This window comes from Ctenocephalides felis, unplaced genomic scaffold, assembly GCF_003426905.1.
Source record: "Ctenocephalides felis isolate EL2017-DRISC unplaced genomic scaffold, ASM342690v1 CF-g0.4_SCAFFOLD_01170, whole genome shotgun sequence".
Taxonomy (NCBI): Eukaryota; Metazoa; Arthropoda; class Insecta; order Siphonaptera; family Pulicidae; genus Ctenocephalides; species Ctenocephalides felis.
Genome location: NW_020537324.1, coordinates 48,723,638 through 48,740,921, shown reverse-complemented (window position 1 = coordinate 48,740,921; position 17,284 = coordinate 48,723,638). Strand labels below are relative to the sequence as shown.

Sequence of the window (17,284 nt, the reverse complement as noted above, 5' to 3'; positions counted from 1 at the left end):
GATTTTTTATAAATCAACCATTTTTCGTAGGCCTCTAATATTTTAGGATGTTTCTTTAGACTTTAGATCATTAACTCCATCGCCATGTTAAGTTTTAACGTAAATGTAAAACTCGTGGGGTGCATGGCATCGTGCCTTAAAGTAAATTGCTGAAACTTCCCCTACCGTAATTGAAAATCTTGGTACGGAACTTAAAAAAAATTACACAAAATGTGTACACATTATTAAAATCTCTATGAAATATCTGATGATTTGATGTACATATGTCCAAGAAACATTTCTGACCGCCAAATGACATTTTTTAACTGATTTTTATTGAGAGTCCTACTTCTATCTGGACCTACCTTCCCAAAAATTTAATCTTTAAAAAGTTAAAGACAAGATGAAGAACTTTAAAAGTTCTTCATCTTGTCAATACAAGTAAAAGATTTTTTGAATTATTAAAGTTTTTTTACTTAATAAAAAGATTATATCTGCCACAACTAGTCGTGTACAAAGTAGTACATAATGAAATTGATTATATCTGCCACATCTAGTCTTGCACAAATAAATACATAATAAAATTATGTATGGGATTCGAACCCACGCCTCCAAAGAGACTGGTGCCTAAAACCAGCGCCTTAGCCCGCTCGGCCACGATACCTCATATTTAGCATTTGTTCTTAATATTTGATTATCTCTGTATCGACGAGGCTAGTATAACATAATAAGATATGGCAGCGGTGGGATTCGAACCCACGCCTCCGAAGAGACTGGTGCCTTAAACCAGCGCCTTAGACCGCTCGGTCACGCTACCTAGCACTTAATTCATATTCTTAATATTTGATTATAGATGTATCAACTAAGCTAGTATGACATAAGATATGGCAGCGGTGGGATTGACGCTCCGTTCTTTTAAAAACTTTGTTACCATTTTTGGCACTTTTTGCCCCGAATTTTCGGAACGGCTAAACCTGCCTTTGCCAAAAACTAATCAGCACGTCTCCTTAACAATACTAACCGAATGTTTTCTGAATTATTCAAATCGGTTGATTGGTGTTGCCGACGAAAGTCGTCGACAAAAAATTGTATCCGCATACACACACGCACACACATACATCCATTTTTTCTAAGGTATGCCAAAATATTCAAAAACTTTTGAAACGAAAAGATATATAAAAATTTTCATTTTTGCTAAGTTTTTACTATTTTGCTAAAGCTCTGCAGAACGAAGTATAGTATGATAATAAACTCAAGATTTTGAACATATTTAATATTCTATATCAATCCTTAATTCTTCTCGAAATTTACTCGTTAAAAATAAGTTACGAATACGATTATATTTATCTTTGTAGGAATTATATTTCACTGTCTGTAAGTTATCAGCCTGTGAACTGATGTCGCCAAAAGATATTAAAATGCGATTACAAAATCGTAAATGTCTTATTTGAGATTGTCCAGACGGCATATAAGAACCTCATTATCTGTTATTCCGTTATCTACGAAATAATTATTTTCGTCTTATGATGGCGATAAAGAGATCTTGTATCCATTTCAATATTTATAGTTTGCAAATATATTGTAAGAAAGGAATTATAAAACTTAATATGCACAATAAAGACAGGATTATTATAGGACTAATAAAAATATTAAATAAATAATAAAAATCTTGTAAAGAATTAAAATTACTCACTAAAGGCATAATATAATCATGAATGTCAATTCAATATTTGCTTTACTTATAAGTTATATATTACCCTAAACATATATTACCTTAAAAAAAGTTTATATGTTCTCGATGTTTCAAGTTATTCTGAATCGTTTCACAACAAAATTAGAAAAAGTAATCAAGTCAAAAATTGACTTTTTGCTGATGTTTTCTCTAAAATGGTTGCATCGATTTCAAAACTCTAAATGCCATTCGATGAAACTCGCTAAGGAGAGATGTTTAGTTTTGTATGTTTTGTAAGACGGTCGGCCGGCACGTTTCTTTGGAATTAACTGAAATGTTAAAAAAAAATTATCCACATTTTTGCGAAACTCGAAAGATACAAGTTTGTATTCGTACTGTATACTTTATTATTACTTGGTAAGGCCTTTTCTTCGTAATTAATTGTTGAATTTATTTTCTGAAAATTGAATTTTGATGAATATAATTTTGTAGATCATGGCTTTACGCAACATTCTAAATTCTTATATAGCCCAGTCATTTGGTGCAAAAAAGCTGTTACCTTAAAAGTTTTCCGGAAGTTTTGAAAATTGGTGATTTTTTTAGATTTTGATGTGATCTTTACGAATTTCAACAAACCTCGAATTTTTCCCAATTTTTGAAATTTATATTAATTATAGGCCTACGAAATAAAATTTTCAATAAAACATTAAACTCCTTGGATCGATTCTTGGCAATTAGATGAAAAGTATGAAGTTGAATTGTTGATTAGAAATTGTATAGAAAAAGAATTAAGTAGAATTTGAAAATAGTTAATTTGAAATTAAATAATATTAGAATTGTCGAATTGAATTTGAATAATTAAATTAGAAATAAGTAAAAGCAGGAAAAATTAAATTGGAAAAGATCAGAATTAACTTGAGTTGAATTGGAATAAAAAATTAGAAAGAAATAAGATTAGAATTCAGAAAGATCATATTTAGAAAAAAAGAATTAGAAATCAGTCAGAACAAAAGAAACAAGATGAATAAGATATACATAAAAAAAATAGTATAGAATATATATGCAAGATAGTGTAGTAGAATATATAACATGATATAAAATATAAAGAAAAAATGAAATGTTGTAGGTGGCTAAATGCTCTAATAATAATTATAAGTAAGCGAGGCCAATTGAGAAAAAAAAACATTAAACAATATTCAAATATTTTTTTGGCTTGATTGGCCGTGTAAATCGTCCTGAATATTGTCGTTGCTCATGTAGAGCAGACTGACGCAGTTATCAGAATTGTGCAGATGCGACATATTTAACAGGTAATATAAAACTAAACTATCATAAAATTTCGGTTTGCGTTATTATTATCAATTAATTTTAAATTGTATATATATTATTGCGTTTCAAATTTATCAATCTTTGATAATGTAATACAATTTTTGTAATTTCTATATTGTTTAAATAGGTACCTTGATTAATATAAAAAGTTCAGACATGGGGTTAGTTGAAACAACACCTTGGGGCTAGTTGTAACATGCAAGAATGCTCTTGTCTGGTCACAAAACTGGGTATGCACATGTAAAATGTATTATAATAGACATTAGATAAGTTATTTATATCAATTAATGGTTACGTAAATATATGAAAAGAATTACATACCTACTTATAACATGTTAATTCTCAAAAATGAGCAAAAAGTTATCATAGGTGTTAAAGTCGTTTTTTGTCGTTACTACTTGCATCGGTATATGTTACAACTAGCCCCAAATACGGGATAAGTTAGCACAGCACTTTTTGTAAACAGTGATTAATTATGAAATAATGAATAATAGATATGGATTATTTTTACTTGATTCGGTAGAAAAATAATTATGGGTAGAATAGAACATATATTCATCTTTATTGCGTAGAAATATTATTAGTGCATATCAAGCAACAATAATTTTGAAAAATAACTATTACAACAAGCTCTATCTTCCCAACTAATGCAACAATTTTGTTACAAATTTGAGTTTAAAACATGTTTTTTTGTTTTTTTTTAAATTTACTGGCTTTTTAAGATTTGTAAAACCTTGCAATTAATCATTTAAGAAGTATATAGGAATAATGTACATATACAGAATATTTATAAAGATTAAACAACAAAAATTGCTTCAATTTATTTTTTGCACGAAACATGAAATTTATGTTGCTCTATATCTAAATGTCCAGATCGACAGAAAAGTGGATAAAAAAAACTGACTAAAAACAATAATTCAGGTATGGTTTATTATTATGTTTTATGAAAATATTTTAAGTAAAACATATTTTTCAAATCCAGAAAATATAAAAAATCGAGTCATTATCATCATTAACATAGTGTGAATCGCCAACATTATTAGGTTAACATATTACCTATATTGTTGTATATCCGTTAATATGAAAGAAGCTATTGTAGCTATTGTAGAAGTATTTATATTAGGAGGCTTTCAATAATCAGATGTGGCTTTTAGGAGGAGGAGGGGGAAGGCTTGACAAAAAATTACGAGGAAGAGAGGGCCTAGTAAGATATCACGTGTATTTATTTTTTACCTGTATTTTAAAAAAACACAAAAATTGTACGATTTTTCTCGCAATTGTACGTAACTAAAGATACACGTGATGTATGGTGGAGGAAGGGGTCAAAAATCACTAAAAATTGATCATGTGATCAATGAAGGCCCCCTTGGATTAGAATCAAATGGAAATACTGTTGAAGATTGATACTAAACACTCCATATTTGTGTATATATGATTCATGCTTATTATAATATATGTAAGCATGAGATTATTTCAAATACATAATCAGTTAGTCTGTGTTTTATCCTTCTGCCTAAACGGGTGTTTCATTATTCATAAAACTTTAACATAAATTTCACAATTACATATTCATATGTAAAATAATTTTACATCAAAATATATTTTGTAATTTTTATCGTTAAGATTCTTAATTGATCAATTTCACTAATTTGGTTCCAACTAATGTAGTCAGCCCCTAATTGTTTCACAATGATGAGAACGTTACCTTTCATTACAATAATAAATTATAATATATTAGTCTATGGATAACCATCGTTTGCAAGATTACGAAGCGCAGTTATGTGAGTGGCTGCAATTAAACTGAGCAGCGGCAGAAAATTGCATTCATAATACAGAACTATGAAAGTCAATTCGAAAACTGGGCTCTGCTAATTATATTAAATTTTCATTAAAACTTCATGGTATTCGTTACATGCATTATCGTTCATATTCTAGGCAATTAATCACTTTTCTAGGCATCATTACCTACATACATGATTGTGATATAGAACATACGAGTCATTAGCTCTTAAAAGCAAAGAGTTAATAAACTAGTGGGGTGTATGGCATCGTACCTTAAGGCAAATTGCTGGAACTTCCCGTACCGCTACTAAATGTTCGAGGATTATTAAATGTTTTCAAATATATTATTATAAATATTGTAACATTGTCTAATATTTATAAGAATTATATAAACTGAATTGCAAAGTAGAAATTATTTGTTTACAGCATATTATAACTTTAGTCAGAATTAAAAATAAAATCTGAATTATTTTTGATATACAAAAAAAAATATTGTTTGAAAAAAAATTTTGAAAGAATTTTTTTTTTTCAAAATCATTTATTTTGTTAGAACAAGCAGAAATTTCTTTGAATTATTTAAATCGGACGCTTAGTTCTCTCAAAAACTGCCATTATTTGCACATATAGCTATGTATCTTCAAAATGGCTAGGCCTACCTTTGCCAAAAACTAATAACCACTTCCCCCTATCATTACTAATTTAATGTTTCTTAGATCATTCAAATCGGATGTTCAGTTCTCTCAAAAACTCGATTTCTATTTTCTGCACTCTTTGCTCTTTATCTCCGTAACTGCTGGACCTGCCTTTGCCAAAAGCTTATCAGCACGTTTCCTTATCAATATGAATATAATGTTTTTTGAATGATTCAAATCGGTTAATCCGTGTTCCCGAAATCGTCGACAAAAATTTGTATCCGCACACACACGCACACATACACACACACACATACATCCATTTTTTCTAATTGTAAGTTATGCCAAAATGTTCAGAAACCATTGATACGTAAAGATATATAAACATTTTCATTTTCGATTTTTTTGCGATTACTATAACTTGCCCTACGGGAAGTTAAATTTAATGACTGAAAACTATGATTTTTAATTTTTTTTATTAAGTGTTTAAATTTTTTGTCAGACAGTATTTTAAAACTTCCATAAAACTGATCATGTTAAATATTGTGCCGGGTGCTCAAATAATCTAATCACTTTGAGCAATTATATTGTGAAAACCAAACCAAATCTACCATAACAAATAACACATATAAAACAAACAACTATCTGACTATGTTCAGTAAAACTCCCAACTACTTGATTATGGTAGAAATGTTTTTTTGCTGTTTTCATAAAAATCTTCAACTTGGTCTTATTTTCCTCATAGGCGTGGGGTAGATTAGGACAGCCAGACAGGTCAAATGTCATAATTTAATTTTTAAGGGATTTTACAAAAAATAGCTTCATTACTCAGCTAATGCAAAATATTCATTTCATAGGTCATTTTTTCTCTGTAAATAACCTTAAACTGGTATTTCGCAGAAATATTTTTTAGCAAAGTTGTAATAACTGTTTATTTAAAATATCTCGCAAAAATTGCTTTATTTAACTTAATTTACTTTATTATTTGCTCTTTTTATTTTTTACACCTTTGTCAGGGTAAATATTTGGTTGCTCCTTTCAACACCACCAAGGTGTAAGCTTTTATAGAAGATATTGAAAAAAGGGTAAAATCTAAATTAAAATTATTAATACATCGTATAAAACAATTAAAGAAGAAAACAATTAAACAAGAAAATACTCTTGTTAAGGATTTTCAAACATAGCCGTTTATATCCTGACAGCGACTTTGTAAGAATCATGGTGTTGGCTAATTATAAATTTTTTCCTCCTACTTTCAAATATTGTTGTTATAAAAATTCATAACTTCACTGGTTTTTGAGGTATCGGTGGTAGACGTTTTTACCCGTGGACCATTAAACACCGCTCTACCCTTTAAAAATAAAATTTATTTAATTACGTTAAGTTTTAATCTGCACGGCATTGGCATGAAAATGTTCTCGCTCATTTCATTATAAGATGGCAATAATAAAAATGAAATAGATATTTTATTCATAATTTCCCTTATTAAGAAAATGATTAAAATTATCATAATATTATTTCAGAATAACAATTGAATTTATCATGATATTCTGCGCTCGTGAGAACAACCTTGCTCTTGCTCGAAGAATCCTTACATGATTAGTGTAAGAGGTGGATGACATTTGCATTGGAGAGAAATTATATATATATATATATATATATATATATATATATATATATATAATTATATAGCAAAGTCTAGTAATCGGGCATAACATCAATAAAAACCATTGTTTTTATTGATGTTATGCCCTGACTAGAGACTAGACTGTTTATACATATGTCAACATCAAATTTAGAATCATACAACATATATATAGATATATATATATATATATATATATATTCATACACTCATACACTCATACACTTACAGCTCAACCGATTTGAATAGGTAGTTGAAAAAATAGTCGATTCGTATTGACGGGTAGACCTGCTAATTAGTTTTTGTTGGAAAGGCAGGTTCAGGCGTTTTGGAGATGTGGGGCAAAAATTGCAAAAAATGTCATTTTTGCGCATTTGATTTAATTAATTCAAAGAACTTTTGAATAGTATTCACGGGGAGACGTGGTGATTAGTTTTTGGCAAAGGCAGGTCCAGCCGTTTCGGCAATTAGACAGGTAGGCTAGTAAATAAGTAGACAGATAGATAGGAATAAATATAGGCTAATAAACAGGTAGACAGATAGACAGGTACACAGGTAGGCAAGTAGATCATAAATAAATAAAAAAATGTTGATGATTAATCGATTATTTACACTTGTCGGGAAGTGCAATGCCATTTCCACCTAGTTTAAAAGTTTTTGCATATTTAGCTCTGTATCTTCGAAATGGCTAGACCTGACTTTGCCAAAAACTAAACAGTACATTTCCCTACCAATAGGAATCGAATGTTTTTTGAACAATTCAAATCGGTTAATCCGTGCGCCCGAAAACATGAACGAAAAATGGGGACACACAAAACACACACACACACATCAATTTTTTCTGAGGTACGCCAAAATGTTCAGAAACCTTCAAAACGTGGAGAAATGCAAAAATTTTCAATTTCGATTTTCGGCCCATTACTATAACTACCCTACGGGAAGTAAATAAACATTTTAATAAAGATTTCTGGAAGTTGATACTGTGTTTCACTTTTCTTAAACATTAACCATACTTCATATAAGTTAGAGGTCTTGCCAATGCTTTTACGGGGCATTCTTGCTAGTTGATAAACTTTGACAGGTAAGAGTTACTGACCTTTGGGTATACTTGGCTGAAACTATTTCTGACATCAATGATCTTAGTAAAGTCTTGTCAGTACTTGGCGAGATGAGCTAAATCTCATTTCTTGTTTTTTTTCCACCAAATTTTGTAGAACCTAAAAAAATACGATTTTCAATTTATGGATTTCTTTCTTTTATTCACTTTTAAAGTGATTTGGTATTAAAACAAAAGTCAAATCAGAATTCAGTTTATGGTCAGTTATGCGTGGTTCATTATGCAAAAATTATTGCTCATATTCAGTCTTATGGTGATTTCGTACAAAGTTATTCTACAAAGTATAATAATGCATGCAATTTTTTTAAATTTTTTAGCAATTTAAAAAATTAGTTTACTACTTAACAATCCGGATTTTCGTTTTGTGAAAAGTAATCTGAAATATCAGGTTTTTCTAATTCAGATTTTAAAAGCTTAATTGATGATATATGTTTCTGATACGATTTTTCTTATTCAAAATTTTGTTACTATATAGACTTCACAGCTTGTGTTATATTTAGTGTAATTCAAAAACTGTATAGGTTTCAAGTTTTTTATTAATTGGAAGTTATGACAGAAATAGTACTATTTTGGTCTTGAAAACGTGAAGATATTGAAGGTAATGTCACGTATGATTCGAGCACAATTTCTAGCTGTATTTATGCACGATGATACTTCTTAGAAAGTTTTGTTTAACATATATTCAATATTCTTGTAATTAAATTATTAAACACAAAAATTAAAACATTTTTATTTTATTGAAAACTGTTCAATCTTTAATTTAAATAATAATGCATGTTACTACACTTATTATGACTAATATTTTGAATTTTAAGTACATTTTATAGAAAGACGTATATCATGGTATTTGTATGCATACAAACGCTAAATAGTAACTTGATTCTTCTGAACAAAATTTCGAAATTATCAGACGGTTAAATTTTTACATTAAAAATTGTTTTTGAAAACAAAAATGAATAAATAAAAATTACTTGATAATTAATTTGATAAATGTGACCTTTTTTAATAATGAGTTTTCATTATTTTTACAAAAATACCTTAATGCAGGAACGCAGACCACACGTAACGATAAAATTTCCAATAACAATTTTTTTGATCGTTATTTCAGTTAACGAATTTTGTTCATTCTATAGCATACGAACCCCCACCGTTAATATTTCAATATGCATTTGATTGTTTCAGCAATAAAAAATGTATGAACATTCCATGCGATTCACATTTCAAAACGTGTGTGTAAATTTCACCGATCCGATCAGGGAAACAAAAACGATCTCGAATATTTCTTGGGCTTTCCTGTAGATTAGTGGTTAGAGCTTTTCAGATTTACATCGGCTTTCACTTGGAAATATAGATATATGAATCAGGGCAAAAATAGTTCTTATCCAGCATTGCTGGGATAACAAAAAGGTTATCATACTAATATAGGGTAGATCGGGGCTTAAAGATCTGCGGGTAAAAAGGTCCACCACCAATACGTCAAAACAAGCAAAATTAACTTGTTTTTAACAATAATATTTGAAAGTAGAAGAAAAAAATGTATAATCAGCCATCACCTTGATTTTTACAACGTTGCTATAAAGAGATAAACTGCAAAGTTTAAGAACTTATAACAAAATTTAAACATTTCTCTTGCTTTCTTGTTTTTTGGTTGTGAGCACTGTTTTGTACTTAACGGAATCTTAGTATAATTTGTAAGTATACGTCATTTAATTGCTTTTTAAGATGTATTGTTACTTTCGAGTTATATCAACAGTTATTGTTTATATATAATCTTTGTAAAAGCTCACACGTCGATCAACTGAACCTTTACCCTAGCAAAGGTGTAAACATTAAAAAATAGTAACCAACTAGTGGGGTGCATGGCATCGTGCCTTAAAGCAAATTGCTAGAACTTCCCGTACCGTAATTAAAAATCTTGGTACGGAGTACACAAAATGTGTACACATTATAATAATCTCTAATAACAATATAAAATATCTGATAATTTGATGTGCATAAGTCCAATAATCATTTTTGGCCGCCAAATAACATTTTTCAAACTTATTTTTATTGAGAGTCCATAACCGCTGGATCTGCCTTCTCAAAAATTTAATTAGTTCTTCATCTTGTTAATACAAGCAAAATGGTTTTTGAATTATTAAAATCGGATTCTCTTAAAAACTGAATAACTGTTTTTGGCACTTTTTGCCCCGTATGTTCGGAACGGCTAGACCTGCCTTTGCTAGAAACTAATCAGAACGTCTCCTTATCAATACGAATCGAATGTTTTTTTGAATTATTCAAATAGGTTGATCCGTGTTCCCGAAATAGTCGACGAGAATTTGTATCCGCACACACACACATACACGTACATCCGTTTTTTCTAAAGTACGCTAAAATGTTCAGAAACCTTTGAAATGTAAAGATATATAAAAATTTTCTTTTTTTTGCGATTACTATAACTTACACTACGGCAAGTTAAAAAAGTAAATTAAGTTAAAGAAACCAATTTTACAAAAGATAAATTAAATTAATAGTTATTACAATTCCTCTGGTGAAATACCAGATCGATTTTATATACGGTGTAATCTTTGTCAAAATGTGACTATAAAATTTGTTATTTGGTTACATAATTTATCTATTATTTAAACAAAATCTTTCAAAATTAAAGATAAAACATTGTATCCGTTTACCCGATCTCTTCTTACCCAGCCTAAAACTCCCAGTTAATTCCTAATAATATAAATGTGTTTTTATACTATTTTCTTAAAATTTGTCATATGTGGTGGCAAACAGAACCAATGTCTTATTTTTAGTTTTAAAAATTTTTTACGAAACATTAGCTACAATATTCAACCAAAGTAAAATATAAATTTAATGGCCACATTTTTTACAAAAATAACACAGAATACAATGTAGATTGGTATTTCGTCAGAAATTTTCATCAGCAGAGTTGGAATAACTATTAATTCAATTTATTTCTTGTAAAAAAAATTCTAACTGAATTTATATTTTCGTTTACTGTTTTTATTGTGTATCTTCGCTAGGGTAAAGGTTCAGTTCTTTTTACCCCACTCACATCTAAGCTATAATAAATGTTAACTTAAAATTAGCAATACATATTATAAAACGATTAAATGGCGTATAATTAAAAATTATATTAAAGATTCTTTACTAGAAAACATTGCTCACGAACAAAAAAACTAACAACAAAAGAAAATACTTTTGTAATAGATTTTCAAACATTGCCGTTTATATTCTTATAGCTTGATTAAAGGATAGCTGGTTACATATCTTTTTCCTTCTACTTTCAAACACTGTTGAGAAAAAAAAATCTAACTCTACTTGTTATTGAGATTGTAGTGATAGATCTTTTTAACCACGGATCTTTAAGCCCCGCTCTACCCAATATAATAGAAAAAAAGAAAAATAATAATCTAAAACAAAATCCGAAATCAAAGTCGTTTTCAAGAAATCATATTGCATTTACCTAGGATCAAAAATACACACTACTTCCAAGCACATAACTATATTCATAACATGTAAACTTAGTACGGCTTGGTGGTGATTTTACTTTTACAAGTTTTTTTCCGCTAATAAATTATGACAAACCAGTGTCAGCATAAGGGGTTGAATTTAAAATTAACTTTTTCCTACATTACTATGTCTCGAAAGTAATTATCATTTCTGTCACGTAATTTGCTTCACCCCGGATTCATTCCACGGGGATGTATGTTTCAACAATCTCTTTCTGGAATACAATATTTTTATACGGACAAAATACAGGTAACGCAATTAAAAACCAAAACGTGTTCAAAAGTTATAATTGCTTCCGTTTGTAATGTTTTTAGAAAATACAACGAAACAATGGGAGAGATATTATATATTGCATTATAAACTAAAATTTATTATGAGTATAAAGATAACAACACTTGTATTACGCTAAAGTTCTTGGAATAATATTTACATATTTCATCTGTGTTATGCAGCTATAACTGATATTTTGCAATAAATATTGATAATTCAAATATAATAGAAATAATTAAAATTAAAATTAAATATTTTAATCATATAATTTATCCATTACTAATGATAGTATATAACAAAAACACATAATTGATATCTCACAAATGATTTGTTCATAATTTCATGCGACTACAATTATTAATTACAGAGAACAATTATGAAACTAGTGGGGTGTACGGCATCGTGCCTTAAGACAAATTGCTGGAACTTCCCGTACCGTAACGGAATGTTTGAGGAATACTGAATGTTTTCAAATAGATTATTATTAATATTGTAACATTGCCTAATATTTATAAGAATTATATAAACTAAATTGCAAAGTTGAAATTATTTGTTTAAAGTAGGTATTTTAGAACTATAGTCAGAATTAAAAATAAAATCTGAATTATTTTCGATATACAAAAAAAATTTTTTTTGAAAAAAAAAAGTTTAAACAAAATTTTTTTCCAAAATCAATTATTTTGTTAAGACAAGCAGAAAGTTCTTTGAATCATTTAAATCGGACGCTTAGTTTTGTCAAAAACTGCCATTTTTTACACATTTAGCTCCGTATCTTAGAAATGGCTGGGTCTGCCTTTGCTAAGAACTAATAAACACTTCTCCCAATCATTACTAATTGAATGTTTTTTAGATCATTCAAATCGGATGCTCCGTTCTCTCAAAAACTCGATTTCTATTCTTTGCTCTATATCTCCATAACTGCTGGACCTGCCTTTGCCAAAAACTAATCAGCTCATCTCCCTATCAATAGGAATGGAATGCTTTTTGAACCATTCAAATCGGTTGATCCATGCGCCCGAAAACATCACTGGAAATTTGTATCCATACATACATACACACACACACATCCATTTTTTCTGAGGTATGCCAAAATGTTCAGAAACCTTCAAAACGTCGAGAAATGTAAAAATTTTCATTTTCGATTTTCGGCACATTACAATAACTTACCCTACGGAAAGTTAACTAGGTGCTTTGCCTTAATGGAAGTTGCAAAACCTTCCCAATATGTGTAAAAAATCCACTTGTATAGTCAATAAAACATTATTACATTAATTTCTGAAAGATATAAGTATGCCAAATTGCTCTAGAACCTGATAATGTAAGAAACCATTTCGGTTTAATTAATGTTACGCCAAATATATTGATAATTTTCTACAAATAATTTAAATATTATTCATTATTGTACGAAAAACGAAACAATGTATTGTTTTTTAAAATTAAATAAAAATCTTTTAATAATCAATTACAAGAAACGATACGATCGATATTTTGAATAGTTTTTGAATTTTCAAAATGTCCAGTTAACATTTTGCACTAATCTACTACTAATTGTAAAGTCTCTATCGAGTTTCATCAAATGAATTTTAAATAATTACAATTGTTTCAGTCGTTATTTAAGAAAACGCTGACGAAAGTTAGAAAATCGACTCCTGATACATTACACAATTCTGGTCTCAAACAATTCAGATTTATTTGAAAATCTTTTTTGGTCTTTCGACTTATTGAATACGTTTCAAGTTTTTCAGATTCTTTTTGGATTCTGGATTTTGTTTATAACTGTAAATAATACTACTGAGCTTATACAAAATTTTCAAATTTCTGCGAGGAGAGATAGAAAATGGATAAAGTATTTTTTCTTTGGCCTGCTTTTTAAAAAGTTTCAAGAAACATTCGATGAATGAAAGGAAATTTAATAAAAAGTATATAAGTAGAGCAGGGCAAGGCACAAAGGTGACAATTTGACTTTGAGCAAATATTAATTATATTATAAAAATCAAACCAATTATATCGTAACAAATAACACATTTCAAACGAACAGTAATCTGACTACGTCCAGTAAAACTGCCCGCTTCTTCATCATTGTAAAAATGTGCTTTTTTGCTGTCTTTCAAAAATTTGTTATTTTACTTGGAACGGCCTGGTGGCAAACAGGTTTAATGCCTTATTTTAATTTTAAAGGTATTTTACAAAATAATTGCATTTTTAACTAATGCTAAAAAACTACCAACAAAAGAAAATACTTTTATTATGGATTTTCAAAGATTACCGTTTATCTTTGTTATCTTCCGATAACAAAATAATGAAAATCTAGGTTATAGCTGGTTATACAACTTTTACTTCTACTTTCAAATATTGTTGTTAAATAATTTTTAACTTTACTGGTTTTGACACATCGGTGGTGGAGCTTCTTAACCCCGGACCTTCATATATTACTATCTATTCTTTGATAAATTCTGGGAAATTATAACTGCGAAAATGTTATTCGAAATAATGTCCCTTTGATCGATACCAAATTTAGGTTCTAAATCTAACCAACATAAAGATAACCTAGAAAAAGTTTTATAAATACCAATGGTACAACGCCAAAAAGTGCATTTTCATATTAACATTTTAAAAAAGTTGATATTTTGAGTTTCTAGTAACATTTGCGGCCCGTTTACTAACGGTTTTGTATATAAATAAAACTACAAACAAAACTACTTACCACAATTTAATCATAATTAAATAATATTTAAGTAAAACATCCTATTAAACGTAATTGAACATCATCTGTCAAAAACGCTTGACATTTCACGTATTAGCCACCGTCCATTGTTTTATTTAAATTACGCTTCTACAAACATTTTCAAATTAAAAATGGAAAGTTTATATGCGATTTTGAAATAATATCTCATCTTTCCGACCATCTCTGGATTGGCACGAATTTTTCAAGACTAAGACTGACCAAATCGGTTTAGCCGTTTTCTAGTTTTACCGAATTATTTGATCGATAGCTCCATTTTCATATTTAAGATATATATATATATATATATATATATATATATATATATATATATATATATAATATATTGGTGCATTTTACGTGCTACGTTTATCTGCTTCATCATTCTGTTAGTTTTTTCTCTGAAGGGTACGTCGAAGAATTTATGTCTTGTAGCTCGTCAAGTTCTCTAGCAATTGACGTAATTCATGGTGTTAGTTCGTCTATTTATTCTCCAAAGGCGCATTAAGCTCCACTAATGGCTTCTCTGGGGAGCAAACGTTACTTGATATCACCCACAGCCTGTCATCGTCCTGCATGGGATGCTAGTGATATGTGAACTAGCAAAAGCTCTTACATGTATGTGCTTTGATGATGATTATATAAATAGATGTTTAATAAGATTATAAGATATTTATTAAACAAAGAATACTAACTGTAAATAAATATATTTACATCATATTTCCATATTTTTAACGGAATTATTTAGCATTTATAAGGGTTGTGATAACAAAAATGTTTACGATAGAAATATTGAGCAATTAAGTTGGCTTTTTATTAATATTTTACCATTTTCCAAAAATATTGTTAAAATAGTTATTTTGTTCCTAAAATAAACGTTTTATAAACTGAACAAGTACCAGATTGATAGACCAAGTGACCATCTAAATTATTTTTATCTTTTTTCGAGTAAATAATAATCATATGAAGATTGAAATATTTTGCACAAAATTGGTAAGAAAATACCAACTCTATTATTTGGCTGTGGACGCTAATGATTTGACTAATTTGAATAAAATTGTTTAACAATTCTGAAATTAAAAAAAATGAATCTTATTCAAGTTGGTTGGCACTTTTTGCCCCATATTTTCGCAACGGCTAGACCTGCTTTTGACAAAAATTAATTGACAAGTCTTTTCATTAATAGAAATCCAAAGTTTTTTGAATAAATCCAATCAGTTGAACCGTGCTCTCGAAATCGTCGACAAAAATTTGTACCCGCACATTCGCACATACGCACATCTACATACATACACTTTTCTTAGTATATGCCAAAATGTTCAGGAGGTCTTGAAACGTGAAGATATGCAAAAATATTTTTTTTGCGATTACTTAAAATCACCTTACCGGAAATTAATAAATATATGTAATTGGTACGAACGAACTTCTCAATATGTGTGAATAAGAAAAAAAACAAAGCTTTTAAAATTGTGAGAATGATGTAAACAAGGCACTCGGATATTCAACTGCACGACCCTCAAGAAAAGTTTCATTAAAATCGTATGGTAAAAATAAAAAGGCTTTCTTCAAAATTTATTAACTTTCCGTAGGGTAGTTATAGTAATGGGGCGAAAAAGGAAAATGAAAATTTTTGCACTTCTCGACGTTTTGAGGGTTTCTGAACATTTTGGCGTACCTCAGAAAAAATTGATGTGTATGTTTTGTATGTCCGCGTTTTTTGGTTCACGTTTTCGGGCGCACAGATCAACCGATTTGAATGGTTTAAAAAACATTCGATTTCTATTAATAGGACGATGTGCTGATTAGTTTTTGGCAAAGGCAGGTCCAGCCGTTACGGAGATATTGAGCAAAGAGTGCAGAAAATAGAAATCGAGTTTTTGAGAGAACGGAGTATCCGATCTGAATGATCTAAAAAACATTTAATTAGTAATGATTGAAAGAAGTGTTTATCAGTTTTTGGCAAAGGCAGGCCCAGTCATTTCGAAGATACGGAGTTAAATATGTAAAAAATGGCAGTTTTTGAGAGAATTAAGCGTCCGATTTAAATGATTCAAAGAACTTTCTGCTTATCTTAACAAAATAATTGATTTTGGAAAAAAAAATTTTGTTTCAATTTTTTTTTTTTTAGTTTTTTGTATATCGAAATTAATTCAGATTTTAGTTTTAATTCTGACTATAGTTCTAATATACTTTACAAACAATTTCAACTTTGCAATTTAGTTTATATAATTCTTATAAATATTAGACAATGTTACAATTACAATAATTATAATAATCTATTTGAAAACATTCAGTATTCCTCGAACATTTCGTTACGGTACGGGAAGTTCCAGCAATTTGCCTTAAGGCACGATGCCACCCACCCCACTAGTTTAATTTTGGATTAAAAAATCAAAAAATTACCCAGACTAACCACAGTCTAAGCGCCACTCTGGTGCAAATGTTTACCCAAATGCGTTTAGACTGTTTATGTAACACAAAAGTTATGGAGCACTAGCAAAAAGAAACCAACTATTAATTTCAAAGAAACGCGGTCGAACCCAACTAGAAAATAATAAGCACGATTCCAGTTCCTTTCGAACAGTTCGTCAATTCACGAAATCGGATCGGCACACATACT

At 29.3% G+C, this 17,284-nt stretch overlaps 1 protein-coding gene and 1 non-coding gene across 2 annotated transcripts in view; one reads left to right on the top strand and one right to left on the bottom strand.

The window, feature by feature from the left end:
• Positions 1-17,284, top strand: part of LOC113367338 — a 125,249-nt gene that overhangs the window by 29,318 nt on the left and 78,647 nt on the right. The window lies entirely within an intron of this gene.
• Positions 715-796, bottom strand: Trnal-aag. The gene has a single exon. It is a non-coding gene; the product is annotated as a tRNA-Leu (tRNA).